Source organism: Canis lupus, chromosome 3 (assembly GCF_048164855.1).
Source record: "Canis lupus baileyi chromosome 3, mCanLup2.hap1, whole genome shotgun sequence".
Lineage (NCBI taxonomy): Eukaryota > Metazoa > Chordata > Mammalia > Carnivora > Canidae > Canis > Canis lupus.
The window spans coordinates 29,176,843-29,195,016 of NC_132840.1; the positions used below are offsets into that span (position 1 = coordinate 29,176,843).

Sequence of the window (18,174 nt, forward strand, 5' to 3'; positions counted from 1 at the left end):
TGATTCTTTCTTTTGTGGTGAATTCTTCCTTTTAGTCATTTTGCTCAGTGCAGAGTGGCTGTATGAGTGGGCTGAGTCAAGAATATCAGCCACCACCTAAGTATATTTCACCCTAGATGATTCTGACGAGGTCAGAGACCAGAAATTGAAAACAAAGATCAGAACGAAATAAAACAAAAGGGCCACTAAAGTGAAAAACAAATTTTAAAACATAATAAAAAATAAAAGGCCAAGAATCCCAAAGAAGAAAAAAAAGAGAAAAAGAAGAGAAAAAAAGCAAAAGGAGGGAAAAAAAGAAAAAGAAAAAAAAAGAAGAGAAAAGGGGGGTACTGGGATGGTGGTGATGATGAAGTTGTAGTGGAGGGAGAATTTAGTCTACCTGAGGGGGTCCTAGAGGGTGATCCTCTTGGTTCTGAGTATATTAAGTTCTGTATGTTAGAAGATGCTCAGTCCCAAATTTATATAAACCAGAAATACTTGTAGAGAGCCCCAACATTGACCACCAAAACATAAATGAGATAAAAGGGGGGCAGAATGGGAATGAAGAGAGAATATAATCTCACAGAAGGAACCAGCATGGTATACCACTTGGTTCTGGGTGCATGCTGGTTATGTTTTGGAAGGTATTAGCTTCCGCCATTGTAGAACAAAATGAAGCAGAGAAAACAAAAAACATGAAACAAAGAAAACATATTTTGTATATTTCCCAAAATTGAGTATGTTGAAGGGAATCTACAAGTGGAAAATATATCTAAGACCTGTAATTGTAGAAATATGAAAGTCAAAAAGGAAGAAACTTAAAAATGAAGAGGTGGTAAAATATTGTAGCTAAGGTGGGAAAAGAGAAAAAAAATTGGAAATTTATAGTCTGATATAAAAACGAGTTGTACCAAAAAAGGAAAAAAAAAAAAAGAAAAGAAAAGAAAAAAGGAGGGTACCCTCTGGTTCTATATACTGTAAATCCCTCGACTTTCCCTGGAGCTTTCCAGTGCTGCTTGGTCAAGAACTTGCTCTTCCCTTGTCCTTCCAGCTGGTCTTCTGGGGGAGGGGCCTGTTGTGCTGATTCTTAGGTGTGTGTACCTGGGGGAGATCCCCCCCCCCAGGTGCTGGGCTTAGTGGGAGCTGTTGACCCCATGAGGCCTCTGTCCCCTGGCGGTCCCGCCTCTCCCAAGCACAGGGTGAAACAAGGAGGAAAAACCACACTGGCGGCGGCCAGCTCTCCAGCTCTGGAGTCTGCTCCACAGTAACTACCGCAGCTCCCAGTCAGCGGGGGCCTGGATACTCTGGGGCAGTAGGGGCGCTGATCTGCACAGCTTGGGGGCACCAGGCGGCAGGAGCGTCCTTGCTGTCCTGGGCCCTCCTGGCCTCCACCTGTCCCCAGAGAGCACAAAATCCTGGGTTGTGTCCCCCGGCGCCCCGGGATCTGGGGCCTGCACTGCTGGAATCGCCCTTCCGGGCCAGGGCTCCTGAAGGCAGCAGGGTGCAGCCCCCTCCGTCCAGAGCCCCCCCCCCCCCCCCCCCCCCCCCCCGTCCACGCTCTAGCCCTTTACCGAGCTCGGCCCCCGGGGTGTGGGGTGCTCTCCCCCGGGGTGCACCAACTGTTAGTGACCCGGGGAGACTGGAGGCTCCACTGCCCCTCCTGCGATTCTGGCCGATTTCCCTGCTGAGCACCTTTCCATCCGCGAAGAATGCAGTGCAGATTTTTTAAAGTTCCCGCTTCCCTGGGGCTGGGCTTTCCTGTCCCGGAGGGTTTCACTGGGGCCTTAGCCTGGCTCCTTGTGGGGCCCCTCCCCCACTTGATTCTTTTTTATTTTTTTCCTCTTTCCTACCTTGTTAGAAGCAAAAACCTTTCTCTCTGTAGCGTTCCGGCTGTTCTCTCTTTAAATCTCAGGTCAGATTCGTAGGTGTTCAGGGTGATTTGAAAGTTATCTAGGAAAAAAAAAAGAAAGTTATTTAGGTAAGTTGGGGGGGGGCAGGTGAGTTGAGGACCCTACTCCTCTGCCATCTTGCCTGCCTCCCAATTTTTGCTGTTACCACGTTAACACTGTTAACACTTCGGCCGAGTTATCATTATTATTCTTTAAATGCCCTGGGCTTTTTAGCTAAAGACACTTATTTCATAAGGGAAATGTACATATATCATGAAACACCAGAATTTGCTTTTCAAAAATAGTAGGGTAACTGTAAAAATAAACTTCGTGAATATAAAATGCTGTTTTTATTTGCAGCAAATACTAGCTTTTACCTGAGAGCAGTTTTTGTTGCGGTTTTTCTTTCTTTTTTCTTCCCTCCGTACCACCCCTGCTCTTTCTCTCTCTCCTTTCCCTTTCTCTTGTTAAGGGGAGAGGTCAGCATGGTTAGAGAGAGCTGTTGAGATTTTCTCCCGGTCACTCAAGCTCTCTCTGCATGGGAGTCTAGGGCGGATGTTATTTAGAGCAGCATCTGGGCATGGCTTCCCCACTTCACTCTTTTCTGAGCCTTTCTTGTCTCACTCTGAGGAACCCAGACCCACATGTAGCAAGAGGAGAACACTTCCTAAGTCCCTTGTGTCTCCCTCTCCTCCTCGCCACCTCCTCATACCACTTTGGGACAGCCTGATTTTAACTTGAGTGGGAGCTGCTTGTCTCAATTTGTCCTGGTGAAAGCAAATCAAGTGTATAGTCTTTATTTTTCAAGTTGGAAACTTGATTTCCTGTGGACATTTGCAATGTACAGGGACCATTCTCCTTCAAAACAGAAGCCACCAGCGATGGCACTCCTGTCACGTGTTAGACTTTGAACTTAGCGCTTTACATTTGTTGTTTTGCTAACTCATCTCAATAATTGATGGGGGAAAGTATCAACTCCTTTTAATGGATGGGAAAGCTGAGATTTGGGAAGTTTAAGCCTTCTCCGAGGGAGTACATCTTGTAGGAATCAGAGTTTAGATTGATACCCCGGACTCTTTAATTCCCAAAGGCTGTTTTCTCTCTATAAACTTGGTGGGTTCTAAAACTGTTGAGCTCCACGAAGAGTGGTAGAGTGTGTTACTATTTAGCTACCTTGGCCCCATTTCCAGTCATTGGTGGGGTGGGTGGGGAGTTCAGATATTTGACTTTTTTTTTAAAGGGTTTATTTGAGAGCTCCTGAGCAAGGAGCTTGATGGGGGGCTGGATCCCAGGACCCTGGGATCATAGCCTGAGCCGAAGGCAGAGGCTTAACCAATTGAGCAACCAAGCACCCCAGATATTTGACTCTAACAGAGATATTCTGCATAGATACTGCACAGATACCCTGATGCCTGTTCAGGGGTGCTGGCCAGTAAACCATACCTTGCTCCCTCCTTCCAGGAACATATATGTGGCCACTTGATCTCCGGGTTAGCTTTTTTGATAAGTAAAATGAGTTTTTCATATCGCTGATTTCTAAATGAAATTTTGAAGTGAAATTTAGATTGGAGCAGAAATAACATTTGAACGAACCAATTCTCCTCTTGAAAATGTCTGGCAAATGTCTGTATCAATTTTTAAATAAAAGTTTCCCCATAGAATATACTGCTGTCAGTATTCATAGAGCCAAGCAAAAAAATTTCACACATCTCCATTAATGTCCTGAATGATGACCCTGAAGTCATTAGAGAAAGTCTGGACTATTATTCATCACAATGTTAGACTATGTGCAAAAAAAAAAAAAAAAAAAAAAAAAGAGAAGAAAGAAAAATAAGAAAGAAGAGGAAAGAAGGGGCGTCAAGATGGCTCAGCTGGTTCAACATCTGACTCTTGATTCTGGGTAGGTCGTGAACCCAGGGTTCTGGATTGGAGCCCCTGGAGGGCTCCCAGCTCAGTGCAGAGTCTGCTTCTCCCTCTCTCTCAGCCCCTCCCCTGCTCATGCTCTTTCTCTCTCTCATATAAATAAAATTTTTAAAAAGAGAGAAAAAACATAAAAAGACAATGAACAACAAAGACGTGCAACTTGCTTAGATGATCATCAGTTGCATTTCCTCTTCCAGTGCACACAGGAGGTCTGAACTTCCCAGCATCCTTGCGGTTGGACCAGGGTCACATGATGCGGCTCCAGCCAATGGGATGAGGCCAGGAATGGCCATACTTTGCATTTCCTACCGCGTGCACTGCCCAGCTTCCCTTGCTGTTAGACCAGGGTCACATGATGCGGTTCTAGCCAATGGGATGAAGCCAGGAGGAGTGGTGTGCGCCACCTTCAGGCAGGGCTGTGGTTTGCACTTCCTACGGCAGGGACTTCCCAGCTTCCTTTGCTGTTGGAAGAGGGTCACATGATGTGATTCTGGCCAATGGGATGAGGCCTGAACGTGACCTTGGTGGCTCCCACTTCCCCTTCTTGGTGACCTCAGTGGTATCAAGATGACACCAGAGAGGAGCCTAGAGTTCTGAGTCACGGCCTGGAGGAGCCCCGCACGGGCCACCTGCTGCTGCAGACTGCGGCCTGAGAGGGATAGTAAGTGTCATTATGAGAGACGCTGATGCTGTTGCGGTTAGGCTGGCCGCCCTGACGGGCCCACGCAGCCCGAGGGCCCGGCCCACCGGGACACACGCCTTGCCAACCATCGTTATGCGCGGGGCTGCCTTTTTTTTTTTTTTTTTTTGAATCGTCGATGTTTATGTAGCACTTACCAGGCGAGCGCTGTGGTCTTGGCTTTCTTACCTCATGTTATGTGGTCCCGGCACAGCTGGCGGAGGCGCGGGCCTTCGTGGCTCTGGCTTCAGACGAGGTGGGTCTACACTGGCAGGGAGTGCGGGCGCTGCAGCACAGGGCATCTTCCGACCCGTGGGCCACCCAGGCCTGTGCACCTCCCTGTGCAAAGGTGAGAAAGGACGCATGTCTGATGGAAGGGATCTGGAGAGCGCAGGCTATAGAATTTCTTTTTTTTTTTTTCTTTCATGATTTTATTTATCCACGAGAGACACAGAGATAGGCAGAGACATAGGCAGAGGGAGAAGCAGGCTCCATGCAGGGTATGGGATCCCAGGACCTCGGGATCAGGACCTGAACCAAAGGCAGATGCTCAACCACTGAGCCACCCAGGTGCCCCTGGTCCTATAATCTCTTGTTGTGGCATCTGCTTTGGGGATCCGAGTGTGACCATATTGTCTCAGGCCTCACTCGTGGGCCAGATCACTCTGAAATCTGTGTCTCCTCTCAGCCAATCTTACACTTGATTTTTCCCAGTGAAGATCCAGCTCATGTGCAAAGCCTCTCTCTTTTCCTGACGTCCTTTCATCTTATTTCACATCTGGACCCAGTGAAGCAGAATTTCCGGTCTTGAGTTGGTCTGATCGATACACCGTATCACCTTGATCTAAAAATGGCTTCTAAGGGCATTTCCAGTTGAATGACCTCATTTTCAGTGATAGGCTAGCCCTACCATGGGGTAAGGTCTCTTCTAGTTGCGCACAATTGATTTCCCTTTTCAGGTTGTCTTGACTTAAAAATTTTAACCTCCCAAGCTCAAATCTGTGAACGGTATCTTTATCCCCTCTGATCCAGAGGCACCAAATGCAGTTGGGATTTCCTCATGTGGAATGGTTCTAGTCATGGTGATGCCACCAGCTCTCCGGAGGCTCCTTCCTTATTGAAAGGGGCTTGAGCAACCTTAAAAAGCTGGAAAACAGACACATTTGGAAATTGTCTGGGAGTATCAGAGCTCTGACAGATGCCTGACTTCTGCTCTACATATGAGAAATTTTCAACTTCTGAGGATTCGAGAGTGCACCTGCAGACCCCAGAAGGGAGTCTTGCTTTTTGGAAAGTGGTAATAGCTCTGAAATGGCCAACGGCAGTGTTTCTGAGCTCCCAGGCTAGCTGTGCTGTTGCCCATTGATCCTGTTGGAGGCCATTAGCAGTGCTGACCACCTGGTCCCAGACACCTGTAATGAATATTTATGGAGCCAGTGGCTGGGAGGAAGATGAGCTCTTCTTTCCTTACCAGGCAAGACCTGCTGTGGGTGTGATTCTCTAGATTCCTAACCAGCCCCTGTCCCCATCAGGCAGGAGCCCACCTTGTTTACCTTAAGGTCAGTCTGCACAGGGAGGAAGTTCTTGGCAAATGTGGCACAGTCAGAAAGGAGGCGTCATCTTTTCAAGTCTTCAGACAGAAACATAAAGCAGGTGTTTTGCAAGGGGAGCCTTCATACCTGGTGGGTGCATCAGGTTCTGCAGGGGAGAATCTGGGGTCCCCACAAGCATCTGCACCTCAGAGTGAGTGTGTATGTGTGTGGATGTGGGTGTGGACAAGGTGTACATGGGTGTTTGTGAGAATCCAGTGGGAAACCATACAATAGCCATCACAGAGAACTGGAACTGCATTGTAGAATAAGGAGGTAAAAGAAAGTCATGGGTCAGCCTGTGGGGAAAGACCCTGTCCCCACTGGATTCTCCAAGCAGAGTGGACCAGGAAAATAAATGGAAGCTCAGGGAGGTCAGGTGACTTGCCCAAGGCCACAGGGCTTTTGAGTGGAGGGTGCCAACTGAAAGAGGCTTTATGGAGAACAGACAAGCTCTCTGTGAGTCAAGGACAATGAAACTGACATCAGCTTAAGTGAAGGTGGGAGAAACCCCAGAAGGAAGCATTCCTTGACATAAAGGTTTTTCCAGGGTCCTCCAGTCACCTTTCAGAGTCTAAGACTCTCTTGCTCCTGGATTCCAGCATATTTTCATTAAAAAAATGCTTAGAGAAAAACTGAGGGATATTATGTTTCCTGGTTTTGGAGTTTTTATCTTTGACCTCATAATGAATTTTTAAATAAGACATCTTGTCTCTGACCTGATGAAAAATGGAAGGAAATGAATAAGTGAATACTTTGTTCCTACATATACTCTTGGCTGGTTTCAGATCTCCCCTCCAAAACTGCTCACCAGGTTAACCATATTCAGATTCAGAAAAAGATGTGTCCTTAATAACCACAGTAATTTTCATCCAGCATTGGCAAGTTTACAGAGATACTCACCACCCCCTGATCCTTCCCGAGGGGCTTAAATGATGGAACACACAATCTGGAGTGAACATTTTGGTTTTCACTTCTTGTTCTGCCACTTAGTGAGTGTCTTGAGCAGGCCCTGAAAGTGGAGGGAAAATCTGGGTATCTTACCTCACAGAACTATTGTGAAAATAGAGAAGGAAGGTCTGGTGGGGGAGGTGTTAGATTTCACCTTTTGTTTTGACCCATTCATCCCCCACCTAGCACTGAGCACAGAGTAGGCATTTGACCCATAGTCCCTTGTTCATCTCTTCGACCTATCTTCACTGAGGGGTTCCTGTGTGTCAGGCATGGTTCTAAGTGCTTGGGACACATTGGTGAACAAAAAAGACAAAAATTTACACAAGACATCAGTATACTAAATTAGAAGATGATAGTGCTGTGCAGAAATGTAAAGCTTAGGAATATTGATGCCAGGATTAGAGAGGGGCAGAGAGCTGTAAAAAACAGGGTAGCTATGCTAGGGCCCCAGAAGAAGATGGCATTTGAGCAAATACTTGAAAAAGGTGAGGGAATCGGTTGCAGGTCTGGGGAAGAGTATTCCAGGCAGAGACAGCAGTGATTGCAGTGAACCCGGGTGGACACCGGTCTGCTGTGTCCAGGGAATAGAAAGGAGGTGGTTGGAGTGAGTCAGAGCTATGGAGAGCAGATCATGTGGGCCTGGGGGTGGGCAGGATAGGGATGTTTATTTTACTTTGAGTGAAATAGGAATGACTTCTTGAATGTGGTAAACATCACTCCAGTGGATGAATTAAGGACTCACTGCAGGGGGCTTAGGGCAGAAGCTGGGGAGATCAGGTTGGAGGCCACTACAGGTATGAGATGAGGGGGTAGAGGTGGGGGAAGAGCTTGGATTCTGGATCTGTCTTGAGGGCAGGGCCAGCAGGATTGGCAGATAGATCTGGTATTAGGCACAGAAAAAAGAGAGGAATCCAGTGGGAGGATGAACTAACTTGCCATCAGCAGAGACAGAGAGATCTAAGGTAGAGCAGGTTTGGGCAGAAGTCTTCCCCTATGAGCTTTACATGTTTCATCTCATCTAAAGCTCATATTCTTGTGCATAGACAAGGAGACCAGTCCAGAGAGCCCAAGCAAGGGTCCTGAGGTTGTATAACTGGGGTGTAGCTGAGGTTCAAAGGCAGGCGGAGCCACGGGTGGCCACTTCTTTTGCCTGATTCTGTAGAATGAAGGCATGAAACCTGATGCCTGCTTGGTGGGGGTTTGCTGACCCTGCCCAGAGAGTCTGTATGGGGAGCAGTGGTCAGCCCCGAAGGGCACCACTACACACTCCTTCTATGGGAAGGGCAGGGAGGGAGTCAGGAGCCAGGAGCCAGGAGCCTCAGGTTACTGATTTTAGATTCTGGACTTAAATTACATAACTTGTACTTCGTGCAACAAATACTGAGCACCTACTGGGTGTCTGGTCACATGCTGACTATTGGTGATACACGAATAATTCCTCGTCTTTGGAGCAGAGTGCTCAGCAAGATGTGGATAAGGTTGCTTGCTGCTTTTTTAGGTTAGGTTTTCCCAGTCCCCTCGATTGGCATCCTAGACCTGGGTCTGGAAATGAACTCGTATTCTTTAGCTTAGTGTAATATGTGCTTTGTGTTAGTGTGTGAGCGCGTGTATGTGTGTGCATTTGAATGTGTGTGTTTGGGCCTATTCTTGTGCCTGTGTGCATCTCAGTGTGTGGGAGAATGTGTATGTGCCTCTGTCTCCGTGTGTGTGTTTGTATGTGGGTGTGCACACTGTTCTGTGCTTGTGTCTATGTGTGTACGTGTGTATGTGACTATGCATGTGTGAGGTGTGTGTCTCCACTAGTGTCTGTGTCTCTCCGTGTGCTGTGCGTGGGCTATGTGCATGCATACTCATGTTCTCTGATCTGAGAGGCCTTATCCTGTGGAGATTCCTGGGGGGGGAGGGGAAGGTCCTTGCCCCTCCTCACCTTCCTTTAGCGCCTTCTGTCTCTTCTGTTTGTAGGTTTCCCATCACACTTTTTATCCCTTTTCCAGACATTCCCACCTCCGCTTAGACCCCAGTCACTGTTGCCATACCTCTTTTCTCTACACCTGGAGGCCATTCTCAGCTTCCTTTTTTCCCCAAGGATTGTGTTTCCTGCTAAGGCCGTGTGCATTTTCTGAGTAGCAGGAGGTTCTCTGGGGGCTGCACCTCTCTTTAGGTTTTTGAACCTTCCTCATTTAAAAATTGTCCATTCTAAATGGATTCATCCAAGAGAAAACCTAACAGGTAAAAACAAATCTCTTTGTTTGTCCTTTATGATAATAAAGGAGCTGCTAAATTAATTATGCCAACTTTCATTTTATTAAGTATGGCATTCCTTCTGATTTAAGAATATTTTTACCTCTCCAAATGCTTTTAAGAAGGTTATGGCAAGAATAAGTCTATTCATCTCTGCAGTATTTTTGGTTGCTTTTCATAAATTTGCTAGATTGCATTTTAAGGGAGTGGAAGTTGAATCTAATCTTGTAAAAAAAATTGTTGAAGCCAATTAGCTGCTGAAGTGTTTAATTATGAGAGAAGCACTCAGACCGACAACCGAGTGGAGCCTTCCTGAAGTTTTCAACACAGTTCTACTGACTCTTTCCTTATTTTCTTCCCCATTTGTGTTTTCCAAAGAGCCAGCTTCTCTTACAAACCTGGTGTTCAGACCTGCACCATTTCTGAGGTGCATGGGGGTGTGAGTGATGCTCCGTTACCAGTATACTAGTGAGGGATCAGTAGCCTTTTTGCTCCATGGAGCTCTTTCCAGCCTTGGGATGACCACCGTAGAGGGTTGAGGAATGATTTTTAGAGAGAGGCTCAGTGGGATCTCGTCTTCTTCACTGTTCCAGTTCTTACCACTAACTGTCACGGTTGTGAGGTGAAGCTTAAGGAAGAAATCGCTGGATAAACAAACAAAAAAGTGTATTGATAGGTCTTTGTTGAGTATCAGGAGATACAATACTGATTTTTTACCAGAAGGTAGTTCCTGATGAGTCATGACCCGGCTACACGATTACAGTCCTAAAATTAGAGATGCCCGAGAATTCCCATCTGTTTGACACCCCACCTGTTTCCTATTTTGACTCTTACCTTAAAGCAGGTGTTAGCAAACTACAGCCCACAGACAAAATCTGCCTGCTGTGTAAAGTTTTGTCGTAATAGCTGCACCCATTTATTTATTACACATTGTCCTTGGCTCTTTGGATTTGAGTAGTTTCAACAGAGGGGGTACAATTTGCCAGGACAAAATACTTACAACTGGTTCTTTAAGAAAACTTTTGCTGACTTCTGTTTAAAGAATTGAATATGAAAAAATATCTAGTCCATATCTAGTCCAAATATGAAAAAATATCTAGTCCAGATTTACTCTTTTTGTTTTGTTTTGTTTTGTTTTCCTGTAAGAAAATGGATGGGAAGACTACAATTTTCTCCCCAGAGGGAACACCGTGGATTCAGATCCTGTGCTCTGTCCACGGTGCTGGACATACTTGACCTTCACTTGTCAAAACCATTGTATGTTACAAAAAACCAACCAACCAACCAAACAAAAAAAACCCAAAACGATTTCTAGGTGGGTGAATACATAGGAGGACACACCACTTACGCTCCTTGTCCCTCCAGCCTTCTTGAAGTGAATAGGCGGAGGTTCCTCTTGTCGAGGGAGGATTCCATATGCCTTTGCTTTTTAATGAAGAGAAATGGCTTTATGAGTGTTTGCACAGCTAGAAGATATTATATTAGTGATGAAAGGAGGTTCCAGTCCTGGCATATATATAAATTATGTTTTCTCTAAGTGCCTGAAGGTCAATCAAAGTATATTTACGCTTTCATTGTTGCACTGTGACAGTGAGGTATAATATTTAGACAGCATGGTAGCATTTATATTCTAAATGTGGACATAAACTTCTTGTTTTACTCTGGAACTAAAATCGATAATGAAACAGAGCAGCATTACATCAAATCAATTCTGAAAGGCTCTTGAAGCCAATCCAAATTGCAGAAAGAGAGATGAAGGTAGTCAAAATATTTAGGCCAACTAATTTTGCAAAGTTTGCAAGAGGATGAAGCTCGTGAAAAATAAGGGTAATTTTAAGCTTGTATCAATAATTCTGGTCCCTTAAAATCAACTACTTTTTTTTTTTTTTTGCCAAGATGGTTTCTTGAATGGGATATCACTAAGTCTGCTTATTTTTACAGTCCTGCAAAGTTCGAACCTGACGAAAGCTAAAGAGGCAAACTGAAGGATACCTATGTTGATTTTTAAAAAGGTTTAATTTATTTGCTTGAGAGAGGAGAAAGAGAGAGAGTGTGTGTGTGTGTGCATGCATGCACAAGCAGGGAGAAGGGGCAGAGGTAGAGGGAGAAGCAGGTCCTCCCTGAGCACAGAGCCCAACACAGAGCTCCATCCTAGGACTCTGGGATCATGACCTGAGCTGAAGGCACATGCCTAACTGACTGATCCACCTAGGTGCTCCAACCTATATTGAGTTTAAAAAAAAACACGAGAGAGAGAGAGAGGCAGAGACACAGGCAGAGGGAGAAGCAGGCCCCATGCAGGGAGCCCGACGTGGGACTCGATCCCGGGTCTCCAGGATCACGCCCTGGGCTGAAGGCAGTGCTAAACCGCTGAGCCACCTGGGCAACCCCCATATTGATTTTTTGTTAAAGTATATACAAACGTTTGATTGCCTAGCCTCAGAGTTAAAAAAAAAATCTATGCAGAGCAATATTAGATGCTTCTCTTCCTTATTTCCTTAATTTATTGCTGTATTCCTAGGGGAAAATTGTGATTTGGCATTATTCAACTTCGTCATCACCTAGAATCATTCAGTCAACTGCTGTGCCAAGGTCAAGTGGGAATCCATGCTGACACTGGTAAGAGGGTCCCATCTGAAGGACCAAAATGCTACAGTGGAGGTTGTGTGTGGAGGGACAAGAAGGGATCCCAGTGAGGGCAAAGTCTGCAGGGTCTCCAGCTGGTGACAGGATGAGGTTTCTGAGCACATCTTAACATTTGCCTAATAATTTGCCTCCAGGGAGAGCTGGCTTTTCCAAATACTGTGATAACCTTGTAAGAACTGAATCAAACAGGAGGAACAAAGTAGGAATATCCCAAACAACTGTTTTATTGCTAAGATATGTAAAAAAAAAAGTCTTCATGTTTTTCTGAAAACATAAAAGTCTTACATTTTTACCACTATTTATAAATGCCCCCTGGAGCCTTCTGTATCTTGAGTTTCAAAGAACACAGAGCGGGTTGACAAGTCTGCATTTGGGGGATTTTCCTACAATGACCAGGTGCTGTGTGAGGTTCCAGTCTGCATGCAAAACCCTTTGGGAAAGAATCACTTCTGAGTGAACAACAAAAAAATGGACAGATGGATGAAAGAGTGAAAGGATGAATAGGTAAATGGGTGGATAGACGGAAAGAAGGGGAAAGCTGTGTGGGTGGATGGGTGGCAAGAAGAAACGACTTCTGGGATCCCTGGGTGGCGCAGCGGTTTGGCGCCTGCCTTTGGCCTAGGGCGCGATCCTGGAGACCCGGGATCGATTCCCACGTCGGGCTCCCGGTGCATGGAGCCTGCTTCTCTCTGCCTGTGTCTCTGCCTCTCTTTCTCTCTCTGTGACTATCATAAATAAATAAAAAAATTAAAAAAAAAAAAGAAACGACTTCTTTGGTGGACTATAGTAACCATAGGATACCCCCAGGGTCTGGCAAAGAACCTGGAAGCCCCCAACTCTTGCCCCTCCCATCATTTCTCTTTTGCTCTGAGGAAGTACTTGGCGGGGTGGGGGAAGTTCAGGTGTTAAGCATCTTGATAGGCATTGACTTCTGTCTGAGGAGGAAAATCATGTTTTTTTCTGTCTCTCTTTCTCTCTCTGCTCACTGGGGGCTCCAGCAGAGAATGTAGGCTTCTGAATGAGACTCATTCAGCCTCTCTTAAATTGTTTATGTCTGACCCAATGGGCTTGACATTTTCAGGCATATCATGTGATGCTAGCTGATGTCTAAATGCATGGCACTGATGAGAGTGGTTCACTGGGGAGAGGCCAGAGACTTGGTGGCATTTTGTTGTGGCAGATGAGAGAGATTATAAAATGTTAAGATATTTTTAGGGAGGGGAGGTTTTAGCTTGTTGCCCTAATTAATGTGTGGTTCCTTGGCCAAGGAGGTGGTGTGTGTGTGTGTGTGTGTGTGTGTGTGTGTGTGAGCATTCACAGTGGTTGGTGGCAGAGTGTTCAGAGTGTTCAGAGGTCAGAGGCTCAATCGATACAATGGGTGTTTCCTTCTGGTGAGGCTTGGTTCTGGCCGGTGGGGTGTGGGGTAACCTGTCTGTACCCTGAGAAATGGGTGGGAGCCCTGGACTGAGGATGATGCCATACTTTTGGTTCACACAGCTGAGAACCAAAGGGCAAATACCTCAGTAACCATAATGCAGGAACTTGGAATCTGTCTTTGAGAAGATGTATTCAGGGGTTCAAGGAAGCACAGCTCAGCTTTTTTTGGGGACCAGAAACAATAAAAACAATGCATTTGTGAGGTATTTTTGAGTTTCAGTTGCCTTCCCTCCAGCCCTGTGAAGTCAGGGGAAAGACACTGCTGGCCCCCTTGCCTATGAATAATGAGATGATTACAAGGATCACGATGATGGTGACGATGGGTTGTAGCCCCTCATTATCATGGACCGTGTTCCAGGGACTGTGTTAAACCACCATACCTCATTGCATTTGTTCTTCAGGGTAATTCTTTGATTTTATAGCTGGAAAGCTGAGGCTCAGACAGAGTTTATTTCTTACTTTCTAACTTTACAAATACTAGTGCATCCATCCTCACATTAACCCTGTGAGATAGGTATCATCATCGGTGTCATTCTCAACTCACAGATGAGAAAGTTGGGGCACAGAGAAGGTAGGTAACTCACCTTAGGCCACACAGCTAGTAAGTGGCCGTGGTTGGATTCAAACCTAGGGTCTGAGCCATTCAGGGCCAGATGGTGCTCCCCTATCGTGAGTAGGTGGAGGATGCGAGCTGCATGTGTGGGGACCCATCTTCTAGTCATGTGAATACTAGCAGTGATTGGTGACTGTCTTGCCACGTCTTCCCTCTCCAACCATTTCCCTGGGCAAGACAAGGAGAGCGCCCCCAGGCATCCCACAAGGGGCAGACTACCATGGCTAGTGCACCTGAGAGCACTGTGGGGAGTCTTCTGGCCCCTGGGACTTGGAGCCTGGCTGTGGATAGAAATGGTCTGGGGAGTGGCTGTCCCTCACACATATCAGAAGTGAGGCCAGGGTCCCAGCTGTTGGGCAGAGGAGCAGCGGGGGGCTGAGCTTTGCAGAAAGGAAAGCTCATTGATTGCCCACTGTGACGGGATGCCGTCAGCGGGGTCCCGGCTCTCTTGAAGCCAAACTGTGCAGCCTCTGGGGCAGCCGGGAACAGTGTGGGTCCGTGCAGCCCTGGAGGCTTTGTCCCAGTGAAGATCTCTGAGATCTGCTGAGACTGCGCTCTGGGGCTGCCATCCACTGGCACCTGTCCCCCTGGACCCTGGGTGGTTCAGAGGTGGTGCCAGGCAAGGCCAGTGGAGGACCAGGGACCATGGCTGGTTAAAGTGAGAAGTCACCTGTGGACTTGGGTCCTCTTGTCCTGCTGTGGTCTCCAAATCCAGGAGCACCCCAGAAGGGACCAGTGTGTGCCCCCACTTCTAGCATTTGGCTCGTCAAGGTACATTGAGGCTGCGTGAAGTCAGGGCCGTGGCACATGGCCTAAAGAATCTGATTTTGATTGTGAGGGTGACAGGGAGTCAGAGAAGTGCTTGAGCAGGTAGGGGGATGGTCAGACCCAGAAGAGCCAGGCTGGCCAGGGCCAGGCATGAGGTTCCTGTGGCTGTTGTAACCAATTTCCACAGATGGGGGCCCTGAAACAGTGGGGACAGTCTGGAGGACAGAAGTCCTATCATGTGAAGGTGTCACAGGACGGCGCTGCCTCCAGAAGCTCCAGGGGAGGATCCTCCCTGCCTCTTGTGGCTTTTGGCGCTTCTTCTACCTCTGTGGTCACACAACGTTCTACTTTGCCTCCTGTGCTTCTCTTGTGAGGACCCTTGTTAGCGAGTTCACGGCCCACCCAGGTACTCAGCACAATCTCCTCTGGAGACACTCAAGTTCGAATCATAATTGCAAAGACCCTATTTCCAAAAAAGTAACATTGACAGGTTCTAGGGGTTAGGATGTGGGTGTATCTTTTGGGGGACCATCATTCAACCCACTATGCTCTCCCATTGGCTCCCCTGGCCCAAATACCAGGAATATGAGTTTTGTCCCAGGGCTTGCTTGCATCAGTATTCAGGGAGGACAGCCAAGGGCAGGGGAGAGAAGTGTTGGAGTGTTTCTCTTCCCTTGGGTATAAGGGATTTTTTTCTTTTTAAAATAATGGGTGTTGTTAGCATACAGACCTCACTAATTGAGGCTGGATCTGGGGGGTACCTGCCGGCCTCTCAGGGTAATGACTTCCCTCTCAGGGCCCTCAGTAACCAGACTCTGCTGCTGGTAATTCCCCTTGATGCATCGGACATCTTCCCTTTTAAAGCGTTCCTGTCTTGTTAAGTGTTCTGTCTAGCACAGGCTGTAATTATTTCTAGAAACTCGATTTCAGTATCAATTAGCACATCTTCAGATGTGTAGGAGGGTGAGCTCATTCCTCGTGCCCTGGCCTCTTGGAAATGCTTTTGGGTTGCAGCTCTGGGAAGGGCAGTGAGGGGGGTGGCAGATACCCTCAGATCCCTTGTCACTTCTTGTGGGGGTGGGAGCATGGTCTTTGCGAAGTCAGGATCCCTGGCTGGAGATGGGCTGGGAAAGAGGGCGGGGCTTTGCTCTCACTGGCAACATGCCTTTCCACCCCACCCTGGAGACAGTAGAGGGGACTGTGAGCTCTCTTGCAGGTACATTGCTCAGAAAGCCTCATTTCTAACCGAGGTCAAGTCAGGGGTGACTGGATTGTTTGCAGAGGAGCCTTTGCCTGTCGGAGGGCAGATGAGATGGATGACAGGGTGTTCTTGCCCCATGTTGGGAAGGATGCCCAGGCTAGCAGCCCCAGTGTGCTGGCCCCAGATGCCCTCTTCGACCCTGGCTGCTGGCTGGGGCTGGAGCTGGGGCTTTGATAAGTGGTTGCCTGAGCTCCTGTCCTCAGGTGATGTCCTTGGGCAGGTGAATATGCACCTCTGTTTGCTGGGACAGTCTGGGTTTACACCTGCTGTCCTGGTATCCTCTTCTGTTGAGCACTTAACACACCCACTTCTATTCTTTCTTCCTCCCTCCCTCCCTATTGCAGGAAAACTCACATAATGTTAAATTAACCATTTTAAACGAACGATTCAGTGTTGTTTGATATGTTCGTAATGTTGTGCCAACATCGCCTCTTGGTGGTTCCAAAGCAGCTCTTCACCCCAGCGGAAGCCCTGGACCTGTTAAGCCATCTCGCCCCCGTACCCCTGGCGCCTCCCATCTCCTGGTAACTGCTCATCTGTTTCTGACTCTGTGGAGTTACTGATTCTGGACACTTGGTATAAATGACCACAGAGCCTTTGGCGACTGGCTTCTCTCACCGAGTGTGATGTTTTCTTGGCTCCCCTGCATGATAGCAGGCATCAGGTGTCTTTGTCATCAGAGGTGGAAGACACAGGAAGAGACTTTGGCCACCTGTCAGGGGGCCTGGCTTTTCTCCATGAATTCCCGGCTCCCCAGGCACGGCTCCTGGAGTTTCTCCCTGGGGCCACTGTGTGTCACCCTGGGGAAGGCCTGTCCAAAGGCTCCTCCTCTGTGTTCCCGGTGGGGATTTGCAAGCCTCTGCTTGGAGTTTTAGTTGCTTGTTGACAGGGAAAGGGGAACTTCCCTGCTTCCACTACACTCTCTTGCTCATCAAAGCCTGGATATTCATCTGCCACTGGAGGCGGAGCTTCTTGGGGGAAAGCTGAACACAGGCCCTATGCAGGCATCTCAGGCAGGACGAGCGGCTCTGTCTGGTGGGCGAGCCTAAGGAGACCGTCCTCCCAAGTTGGGTCCCCATTGGAGGCAGCTGGTAGGAAATGGAGCGCATTCGCTGATGCTCAAAGCTGCTCTGATTGTACCGTTCTGGGCCTGAAAAGCTGCTTCAGTGAGCCAGATGCCTAGTTTCCAGCCCTGCTCTGCTGAGCTCCCCTGGTCCTTGTCGAGAACCCCACTGCCACGTCGGGTGTCTGGCCTGCAGAAGTCCCCAGCAGCTGCTCCCTGGGTCTCCCGAGGGTTCTGCCCTAATTCATTAAACAGCTGCAGATTTTTTCACTGATATGTTACTGTCCGGACATTGCTGAACTGAACCCATTTTTGCCTATGCTGAGTGGGTCCCATATGTGTGTGGTGGCCCCAGGCAGAGCTTTGGGAGCCCCCTGGCTTGCCCTAGGTAAAGAGGCTGTTATAGCTCTGCTCCACTCTCTCTACTTCCTCCTCAAGCCTGGACATGTTCCTGGGGCCCGGACAAGAGAAGTGATGGGTTCAGCTGGGTCCCCTCTGGTCCTCAGAACGAGGCGGAGGAAGAGGTCTTGAGGTGTGATTCTTGGCCCGGTCACCCCCTTCTTCAGCACCATGGGTCTTGGCATCAGCTTTGGGAGAGTCATTAGGATGCTGGGCAGCTACCAAGGTAGAAATGCAGAGCCTCAGTCCTGCGGTGACTGCGCTACTGTGGAGACCCCCGCTTGCAAGCCGGGGAGATTGAGAGCCTGTCTGGGCTGCGCAGCTCCAGCGGGGCGGAGGTCTGGCCCAGTGCCCAGCTGGGGGCCCTCTCCACTCCATCACGCTGCTGGCAGCTGCCAATGAAGCTGAATGGATGGGGGTAAAAGAGCTGGGCGCAAAATATCAGCCCCTGAAATGGTGCGAATGAAAACGCTTTGGGGTCTTGGGGAAAAATAACTAAATGGTGTCCTTGCTTAGCTTACATTTCTCCCATTTTTCTAAGAGAGCTGTCAGTGGGTTTGATTGCTTTGGACAGAGCCTGCTGATTGCCTGGAGAAGCCTTGAACTTTCCTGGGGGTAGGGAAATGACATCAAAACTCTAGACTCTGCTGGAGACCGGTGGGCGTTGGAGCCTCTCTGGCCAGGGGCTGCCTCACGGAGCTTCTTGTCCCGGTGGGGAGGGTGAGTCCCCCCT

General features: G+C 48.0%; 2 long non-coding RNA genes across 8 annotated transcripts in view; one reads left to right on the forward strand and one right to left on the reverse strand.

Moving 5' to 3' along the window:
* Positions 1 to 4,405, reverse strand: part of LOC140630194 (uncharacterized) — a 17,993-nt gene extending 13,588 nt beyond the window's left edge. Inside the window, exons 1-2 of the long non-coding RNA XR_012028001.1 lie at positions 3,312 to 4,405; positions 1,830 to 1,929 (exon numbers count right to left, since the gene is read on the reverse strand). This is a non-coding gene — a long non-coding RNA (uncharacterized lncRNA). The remainder of the gene's footprint in view (positions 1 to 1,829; positions 1,930 to 3,311) is intronic.
* Positions 4,206 to 18,174, forward strand: part of LOC140630193 (uncharacterized) — a 26,704-nt gene continuing 12,735 nt past the window's right edge. The window contains exons 1-4 of one of the 7 annotated variants that reach the window (XR_012027997.1): positions 4,206 to 4,452; positions 11,776 to 11,873; positions 12,297 to 12,404; positions 16,324 to 16,817. This is a non-coding gene — a long non-coding RNA (uncharacterized lncRNA). Of the gene's footprint in view, positions 4,453 to 11,775; positions 11,874 to 12,296; positions 14,822 to 16,323; positions 16,818 to 18,174 lie in introns of those variants that run through there. The other 6 variants (XR_012027996.1, XR_012028000.1, XR_012027994.1 and 3 more) reach the window with 6 other exon arrangements.